The following is a 10730-nucleotide window of genomic DNA, read 5'->3' on the forward strand; positions in this document are numbered from 1 at the left end:
CAGCAGTGGAATTGCTGGGTCACATGGTAGTTCGATTTTGAGTTTTTTGAGGAACCTCCATACTGTTTCCCATAGTAATTTCACCAATTTAGAATCCCACCAACAGCATACTAGGGTTCCTTCCACTCCACATCCTTGCCAACATGTGGAACCTAAAAAATAAAACAAACCAATGTATATAACAAAACAGAAGCATACTGACAGATACAGAGAACAAACTGGTGGGTACCAGTGGGAAGAGGGGAAGGGGTGAGGGGAGAGAGAGGGGTTGAGGATTAAGACAAGTTACTATATATAAAGTAAACAACAAGGATATATTTCACAGCACAGGGAAATACAGCCACTATTCCGTAATGACTTTAAATGGAGTATGATCTATAAAAGTACTGAGTCACTACGTGGTGGCTGGGCTGCAACCGGCAGGCACGCAAGGCCCGTACTTGTCCAGGTCTGAGATGGAAGAAAGAGCCTGGAGACCACGAGAGAGGCATAAATGATTTACTAAATAGGGCAGGGGTCCCCAAATCCCAAGCCGAGGACTCACAGGAACCGGGCCGAAGAGCAGGAGGTAAGCAGCGATCTGCCGCTCCCCATCCCCCCGACTCCTCTCAACCATCCCTGCCCTCCCACCCCGGTCCATGGGAAAACTGTGTTCCAGGAAATCAGTCCCAGGTGCCAAAAAGGTTGGGGACCACTGAGATAGGGGAGCTTACGCATCCACAGCAAAAGGGTCGTGGAGCCACACCGCATCGCATAATGGCAGAGAGCAGGCAGAACATAGGAACAAGCTTCGCTACGCAGGAGAGAATGAGGCTGCCATTTGCAGGGGGAAGTGACGTCAGGCTGGTTCATCAGTTACCAAAGAAACCCGCAGCTGGGTTACATCCGTTGGAGCCCCTCAGATTAACGATCGCCAGGCCGCGCTTCCCTTTCGTAAGCTAGCAGGTGGAACTGTTTTGGCTTAAGGGTTAGAACAGTCACTAGCTGGAGCTGGGGGCAATATATAAACTAAAGTAGTACATTGTAAATCAGTTAGCTCAATGGACATGAACTGGGGCAAACTCTTGGAGATAGTGAGGGACAGGGAAGCCTGGCCTGCTGCAGTCCATGTAGTCTTGAAAAGCGGGATACCACTTGGCAACTCAACAACAACAAATCAACTACACATCAGTTAAAATTTTAATTATTTTTTAAAAAAACAATGGACTGGCATCAGCAAAGTATCAAAAGGAAATAACTGCCACCATAAAATTCTACTAATACACCCCGTGAAAGACAATTTAAACTTGAATTTTTCACCATCAGAGTCTCACTATAGGAGCTCTCTTGATATGCTTCAGGCAGAAAGACAGTGATATATTTTTTAAAAAATTGATCCAAGATGCAAGAAAGTTTGTGAAACCAACAAAGAATGTGGTTAAATAAGTACCAGCTGTATAAAACGGTAATGAAAATTTCTAGTGGGGATATAAAGAGATTGGCAAAGTATTAAACAACAAAAGCGTAAGACTTGGAGGTGGGGAAATGAAGAAATAATAAAAAGGTCCTTATTGGTAGTTTTTTATGTTCATTATCTGTCCAAGAAAAGGTAATGTTTCTGATGACTTCTAGACCTGGGTAGGATAATTATGCAGTTTGTATTTCTAAGGTGTATTAGGTTCATAGGACTTACATAACAAACTGAGTGACTTCAAACAATAGAGATTTATCCTCACAGTTCTGAAGCATGTGTGCTGTGCTATCTCTTCAGTCGGGTCTGACTCTTTGTGACCCCATGGACTGTAGCCCTCCAGGCTCCTCTGTCCATGGGATTTCCCAGCAAGAATACCGCAGTGGGTTGCCATGCCCTCCTCCAGGAGGTCTTCCTGACCCAGGGATTGAACCCACATCTCTTACATCTCCTGCATTAGCAAGCGAGTTCTTCACCACTAGCACCACCTGGAAAGTTGCGCTAAAGGGTAGATATCCAAAATTAAGTTGCTGGAAGGCCCAGTATCTCTCTGAAGACTCTAGGGAAGAATCCATCCTTTCCTAGCCCAGGCTTCACAGAGCCATCTTCCTGCTATGTGTCCTTGTCATCTGTTTTGTTTGTTTGTTTGTTTGTTTTTTATCTTTTGGCTTCACCACGAGGTATGTGGGATCTTAGTTCCCTGACCAGGAATCAAACCTGCGCCCCCTGCATTGGCAGGGCAGAGTGTTAACCACTGGACAGTCAGGGAGGTCCCTGTCATCTCTTTTTATAACACCGATCATATTGGAGCAGGACAGCGGAGCCTGGTGGGCTGCCGTCTATGGGGTCGCACAGAGTCGGACACAACTGAAGCAACTTAGCAGCAGGAGCAACAGCAGCGTATTGGAGTAGGGTCCACCCTGATGATCTCACTTGAATTTGATTACATCTTTAATACCCTATTTCCAAACTAGGCCACATTCATAAGCATCAATAGCTATGACTTCAATAAATCCTTTAGATTTGGGGCAGGGACACAATTCAACCCATAAATAATGTAAGAACAAACATTGTAGAACTAAGGTGTTACTTCCAAACTAGTAGAAGTGAACTGGATAATGAATACTCAAAATTAAAAATAATAATAAAAATTAAAAATAATATTGACACCAAAACCTAATAAGGACAGGACCACTGCAGGCTAATCTTATTAATGAACACAGACTTTTTTATTTTTAAAAAATATTAATAAATTGAATTTACAATATATACGAAGATTTTAAGGTTGATGCAGCATATTAAGGGGCTTCTCTGGTGACTCAGAATGTAAAGAATCTGCCTGCAATGCCGGAGACCTGGGTTCCATCCCTGGGTTGGGAAGATCCCTTGGAGGAGGGCATGGCAACCCACTCCAATATTCTTGCCTGGAGAATCCCATGGATGGAGAAGCCTGACAGGTTACAGTCCACGGGGTCACAAACAGTTGGACATGCCTGAGTGACTAAGTACTCACACATGTAGCATAATAAAAACGAAGTAATATAATTCACCTCATTAATAGATTAAAAAAGAAAAATCATATTCTCATCAAATATCAGAGAAAGTAGCATTTGATACAGATAATTAATAGCACCTACCTCCCAGGGTTATAGTGATGATAAAATAAATCTATATCAAGCAATTTTACAGTGCCTGGAACATAGCCAACATTCAATAGATTGTTACCTATTACTAGTATTTATAAACTTTAACTGCATTTCACACACATACAGAGAAGATATGCAAATGACCAATACATAGACAAGAAAGTACTCACCTTTATTAGGATTCAGGCAAATACAAAATAAAACCCAAACAAGATATCACTATACCCATCAAACAGGCAGAAGTTTAAAAGTCTGACCATACTGAGTGCTGCTTAGTATACATAGGAGCTTTCATATACTGCTAATGATTACAACCACCTTGGAAAGCAGTCTGGCGTAATCTACAAAATCTTTTACTCTGTAATCCAGAAATCCCACTGCTAGGTATATGCTCTACAGAAGTGCGTGTTAAATCATCCCAACACTTCAGTTATAAATCCCACTTGGTCATAGTGTATGAAAGGGAAAGTGTTAGTACAGCCACTATGGAGAACAGAATGGACATTTCTTAAAAACTAAAAATAGAACTACCATATGACCCAGCAATCCCTCTCCTGGGCACATACCTGGAGAAAATATAATTCAAAATATATATACACCCCAATATTCATTACACACTATTTACAATAGCCAGGATATGGAAGCAACCTAAATGTCCATCAACGAGAAATGGATAAAGAAGATGTGGTACATGTACGCAATGTAATATTACTCAGTCATAAAAAGAATAAAATAATGCCATTTGCAGCAACATGGATGGACCGAGAGATTGTCATACTGAGTAAAGTAAGTCACAGAAAGACAGATATCATGTGTTATCACTTAAATGTGAAATCTAAAAAAGGGGAGGTACAAATGAACTTATTTACAGAAGTAGAGTCATTGATGTAGGAAGTAAACTTATGATTACTAGGGGAATGGAGGGGGGATAAATTGGGAGATTTGGACTGACACATACATACTACTACATATAAAATAGATAATAAGAACCTAGGGTATCACACAGGAAGCTCTATTCAATAGTCTGTAATGACATATATGGGAAAATAATCTAAAAAAGAGTAAATATATGTGTATGTATAAATAATATACTTTGCTGTACACTCAAAATTAACACAACATTGTAAATCAACAATGCTGTGATAAAAGTACCTATGTATGTCAAAACCTATCAAATACTACACTTTAAAGATGCAGAATTTATTACACATAAATTATACCATGACGAAGATTTTTAAAATAGTTCAAGACAAAAAAAAAAATCTACCTGCCCCACTCTTTTGAGAGAATATAGGTTAATATAGGCAACCCTATATTAACTCAAAGAACTTCATCACGAGTTACATGAAGAGCCATCACAGCCCATGTCACCAGAAGCGATTGTCACTCTCTTACGAGGTCAGTGAACACAGGTTTTTTGGCCATTCCTGCTTTCTAACAGAACAGCCTCCAATTTTCCTGGAGGGGAATTATCTCTTCCCTGTTGTGACACCCTTAACAGTAACTCTGAACACAGGAATTCCCTAACAGTCCAGTAGTTAGGACTCTGAGCTTTCATTGCAGGAAGCCCAGGTTCAATCCCTGGTCAGGGAACTAAGATCCCACAAGCTGCATGGCATGGCCAAAAGAAGCCAACCTTGAACACAAGGTGGTCACATCATGACCTGAGATGAGCCCAGTGGACCCTGTCCCCCAGGAACTCCTCCTCTGTGGGGTAGAGGGTTGGAGTCTGGGAGACAATGCAAAGCTGACTCCCCTTAGCCGTCGTTTCAGTGGCGTCCTTATCATCTCTGTGTAGAAGGGATGGGGGTGGTAATCTGGTGGAGGGTAGATTTGGGGGACAACTTTGATCTACTTTTACATAGCATTTTGAATCAACATAAGCAATCTCAAGTGCCCTGACTAAGAACTGGGATGGAGAGCAGTTTAAAGCTCCCCAGAAAAAAAAAAAAAAAAAAAACTCCCCAGAACAAAGGAGTCACCACTAACTAACTCCTAAAGACACTGCCAACCAACATCTAGTACCTGGATTCCCCAGCGTCAGTATGGTTTCTGAGCCGCCCTTTATTAATACAATAAACACCCTTTTTGGTGTAACTTGCCCAAAACTGGTTTCTACTACTCCGGCTACAGAAGGCTGATACGGTGAGGACCTGGGCACCAGATGGGATAAATAGATCTTTAAAGCCTCTTTCGATGCTGTGGTCCGAAGATAAGCACAAATATAATTAGGCCTCTCTCATAGGAATCAATAGTTATAGATGTGCTGGGAAGACAATACTTAGCTCAGTATCTCAAACAGACATGCTGGCTCTAGACACTTTAAAACAATGAACCAAAGTATAATTTGTAGCTCTAAGGACACACTGGGGATATAGTTCCAGAAATGGGCTCAAAGTACACTTACTAGTGATCTTCAAAACCTTGGAAGGAGATTCTGCCAGAATACCATCATCCATTAAGACTGATGTCAACACAGAATAAAACAATTGAGTGAATGTTGGAGGAGGGAGCTGGGGGCAGGAATCTATAAACATCAAGAGGATAATGGAATCACAAGCGTTCATCAGTATCAGAAACAAATGAGGTTAGAGGAAACCTGAATAATTCCTTAGCAAGTCTCAAGTAGGTCTCTCACCAGAAGAAATCATGTTTTGCATATCTCGTGAACTCTTTAATATCTGCTCACCTGGGTTTGAATCTCAGCAGAGTTACAGTGATGAATACTGAAAAAAGAGAAAAACAGGGGTTTCACACTCTGAATTGGGGTTGGTAAGAATATAGTTTTACAGAATTTGGTAGAGAAAAAAGTTTCTATTGATTCAAAATCAACCTTTTATGAAAATTTCTTCTGAAAAGATCTCTATCTAGTTTTTTTGTTTGTTTGTTTGTTTTTTTACAGATAGGAACAGTGTTTCATACAAGAGAAAAAGCATTCTGTTTTGGTGAACATGGAAACTGAATTCTCAGATTTGGGGCTTCTAATGGCAAATTAAATCCATCTCACCAAGAAAAGAGAATGAGAAAAAGAAATAACTTTTATACTGTGGCAAATAACTGGTGTGTTGATCTTTTTGAATCTCCTGATTTCTTTACCTTGTCATGGTTTTCCTTAATGGTGACACAGGTTTAAGAAAATAAAACACATCTGATAGAAGTTCTTTGTCTTCCCCCTTTTAAATTATTTAGTAACATTCGGTAGCTAAGAAATTGTCTCCGCTCCTACAAAAAACCCCTATGCTAATTGTGGCCAGAAAAATCAGTAATTATAACAGATTATACAAAGCAGGAACGGCTACACTAACGTTAGGGAGTAAGGGGTGCAATTATGTGGCTCAGCCTAAGACATCTTCACTCTGAATCTCTGTGAAGAATGAAGAAAAAAAAGCTCCACACCAAAATTGAAGGGGACCAGTTTTCTGATTGTGTCCTAGGGGATTTGGATAAAGCTCAAGCAATTTGAAGCATACCCTCAGGTTGTACTCAGCAGAATTCCTGACCTCTGCCACATCCTATCTATCATAAGCCTTTATCAGGAGAAGATGCCAAATCACAAGCCATTTGGTGGCATATAATTGCTTCGACATTGACAGCAGAAGGGTATATATCATCTCCTATGTTAAAAGGGGAGTGAGTATTTTAAATGGAAGAAGACTGAATATAAAAGCAAATTTAAATAAACACGAAAGCGAAGCTAAACCAATACTAAACTGAAAGGGATATCAAAATAAAATGAAAGCTTAAATATGGACTAAAGAAAACAATTAATAATGTATGATTTCTAATGATACTTTCTGATCTATTAGAAATATTGAAGAAACAAGAATTAGGAAAGAAGTGGAAGAAGGAAGGAAGAAAGGAGGAATAGAGAAAATAATATGACTTAGAAAAGCTTATGAGAGCATGGAACTGATTTTATATATGTGAAGCTTTGTGGTTGGTTTTGTGGATACAGAATTAAATAATACTAAATAAACTGTGCAGAGAGAAAGGTCTTCTATTTTTTCACTTATATCATGAGGAACATCTCTGGGCAGTCTGTCTTCGTCTTTAACACCTTCAAACCTTCCTTTGAAGAGGAAAAACAGAACAGGCCACAGACTCTGAGCCTTTGGTTGATGACAGCATCCAGCTCAAATTTAATTACACTATGTTATTTTTAGTGTATTTATTTTTGTGGTTACCCTCTATTTATGGCAAGTGAACTGGTTTCCATTTGTGATTGGCCTGTAATTTTTTTTTCTTTACTTACATTTATACAAACAGAGTCAACTTAGAGACAAACATCAGACAGATGAGAGTACAAGGTGAAGAAAAGAAAACCAGTGTGGATCCAGTGTGGGTTAGGCAAAAACCTTGTAAGAGGCACTGAAGTGATTTTAGTTAAGAAAATATCAGTGTAAAATCATAGACTGTCAGAGCTAGAGGAGGCTAAGAGCAGACAATCTGAATCCCCTCTCCTTGTAAAAGCCCCAAAGACAGGGCAGGAATAGCCAGAGAATGGACACTACAGCCTGTAACAGCAAAGACGATCTTTAATCTAAGCTTGCTACCTCCTCCTCCCGTGCTATAGTGTTATTTAACTTGTAGGCCTCTCCAAAGCTATTTGTGTTGGAACTGGCTAAATGTATCTAGTCCACAAGGATGTCAGAATACTGAAGCAGGTGACAAAGGATATATTCTTTATTAAGATGGATAAAACTTGTGCAACTTGAAGAACCACAGTGACATCTAGTGGTGCTCGTTGATAATGCAACTTTCCATGCAATTCTCGGTTTAAGCAAGCTTGTCATTAAAAAGCAAATATTGTTTTGTAGAATATTCCTCCTTTGGGATTTGTCTGCTTTCTCATAAGTAGAATTAATTTTTAACGGGAATATCGCATACATAAAGTTGTGCCTGGCTTAATGCATCATACCGAGAGGCACATGAAGATGGTTTGTTCCATCATTGGTGAATATTAACTTTGACGACTTGGTTTACCCACTGGAAAGTTACTGTCTGTCCCTTTCTAATTAATAAATGAGTTTTGAAGTGATATTTTGAGGCTATATAAATGTCTTTTTCCTTATCAAACTTTAATGCACTAGTTTTAGTATTCATTGGTGATTCTTGCCTGAATCTGTTACTACTCATAAGGGTTGCAAAATGGTAATTTCATAATTCTGTTATTCCTTCTTACATTTGTTTTAGTTATTATTTTACTGAAAGAAGTTATTTTCCTATTTGTTTATTTATTTATGTTTATATTTATTTCTTAGTATGGACTCATGAGTTCTTACATCATCTATCATCTATACAACAGGTTATATGTATAGATATCCAATATGGCTACCATATTGGACAGTGCAAACACAAACAATTTCATTAGGTTCTCAACTAACTATGCTCTCTCTTGCCTCTGGGATTTTGCCTGTATTGTTGCCTCTCATGTGAAGACCTATTCCCAATAGATTATAGATTATGAAAGAATTCATGAGTACGTTCATGTATGCATTATATGTGCTAAGTCACTGTAGTTGTGCCTGACTCTTTGCAAAACTATGGTCTGTAGCCTGCCAGGTTCCTCTGTCCATGGGATTCTCCAGGCAAGAATACTGGAGTGGGTTGCCATGCCCTCCTCCAGGGGATCTTCCTGACCCAGGGATCAAACCCGTGTCTCTCATGTCTCCTGCATTGGCAGGCAGGTTCTTTACTGCTGGTGCCACCAGAGAAGCCCATGTATTGTATGAATGGTATACATATTATATATGTTAGATATGTCGTAGATTATATATTCATGTCTCTGTTATAAGTCATAGTGTTTACTATACATAATCTATAATCTATTGCTATTGTTATTTATTTCTCTTCAAAAATACAAACGTCATGAAAGTCAAAAAAGTATAAGAAACTGCTGTAAATTAAGGAAACTGAAGAGCTATGATGGGTCAATGCAAAGTCCAATTCCAGATGCAGTTCAGCTATAAAAGACATTTGGGGATAATTGATCAAATTTGAATAATCTTGTAAATCACTTAGTATAGATTAAATAATGATACTATAAGTGTGTTAAATTCTATCTTGATGATTTCACTGTGATTATGTGAGAAAACATCCTTGTCTTAGGAAATATACTTTAAAATATTTAGGGCTAAGTCAGCATTATATCTGCAGCTTATTTTTAAGTGATTCAAAAAATCATAATATTACATGTGCATTGAAATAGAAAATGATAAACAAATGTGGCAAAGGGTGAACAATTGGTGAATTTCATTGAAGGGTATACAGAGATTCTTTGTACTATTCTAGCCACTTTTCTGTAAGTATAAAATTTTTGTCAAAATAGTCATGATAAAAAGGGTAAAATAAGGTTTTAAGGAAGTTTTGAAAATTGTTTATTTGTTTTTGGCTGTGCTTGGGTCCTCATTGCTGCGCAGGCTTTTTCTCTAGTTGTGGCAAGCAGGAACTTTGTTGCAATATGCAGGCTTCTCATTGAGGTGGCTTCTCTTGTTGTGGAGATACTGTACGTGGGCATGCAGGCTTCGGTAATTTCCGTGGGTGGACGCCAGCAGCTGCGGTTCCTGGGGTCTAGAGCAAAGGCTCAGTAGTGATGGCGCATGGGCTTAGTCACCCCTCAGCAGGTGGGATCTTCCCCACCCAGGGATCAAACCCATGTCTCCTGCATTGGCAGGTGGATTCTTTACCACTGAGCCACCAGGGAAGCCCTTAAAGAATTTTCATGTCTTGTTTATTAATAAATGAACAAAAAAAGAGAGCAAAGTAAACACAAATTTGCACTACAGGCTTGAAAATTTCCAAGTCTCAGTGTTCTTTCCACTGCTGCTTACAGTTTGAGATAAATGCCTGCTTTTTCCATTAGGGAATTATCTTGCCAGTCAAGGAAATCTATTATAAATTACTAGTTTAAATTCTCCAGATGTCTGAAGAATCCCTCAAAAACACACATATTTTATAAAAGCTCATACACTTAATATCATCATGTAAAAAAAGATTTTTATGCAGACTTTACCCAACCAGCCAGCTGTGATTACTCTTAATTTGGAATAGAAGAAGTTGGATATGAAAAAAATTGCTCTGAAATATAAATATCCCCATCTTAAAAGGAACAGAAAATGAATACTGGAGAGGATACAATCATAGTGAGTGACTTACTGGGTTTGGGGGGAAGTTGATGTGAACATTGTATAATAATAAAAATAAAAAATTAATTTTGGGCTTTGTAACTAAACAGCCATGGGTTAGAACTGCAGTTCTAGAACTTACTAGCTGTGTGGTAAGATGGTATGATATTTTGGACTGTGTTTCTACAGCACCTTACACAGAACTGAGAAAATATCAGTTGTCCATAATAAAGAACACAGGTGGTGTTTGATGGAGATCATCTGTAAGCTTCTGAACAAATGAAACCTCCAAAGCCCCCAACACAGAGAAGCATCCAGGAAGTAAGCCTTGAGATGTCTTCCTTATCACCTCCACTGATTTTAAGGATAAGAATAAAAAATTCTAAAAGCATGTGTCTGTGTACAGGCATGCACCATAGTGTAATAGTTAAGCAGATTCTGAAGCCAGCTGCCTGTGTTCAAATACTTAGCACTTTGAACTCTGAGCAGATACCTGGACTCCTCTGTGCC

Source organism: Dama dama, chromosome 9 (genome assembly GCF_033118175.1).
Source record: "Dama dama isolate Ldn47 chromosome 9, ASM3311817v1, whole genome shotgun sequence".
In the NCBI taxonomy this organism is placed as follows: Eukaryota; Metazoa; Chordata; class Mammalia; order Artiodactyla; family Cervidae; genus Dama; species Dama dama.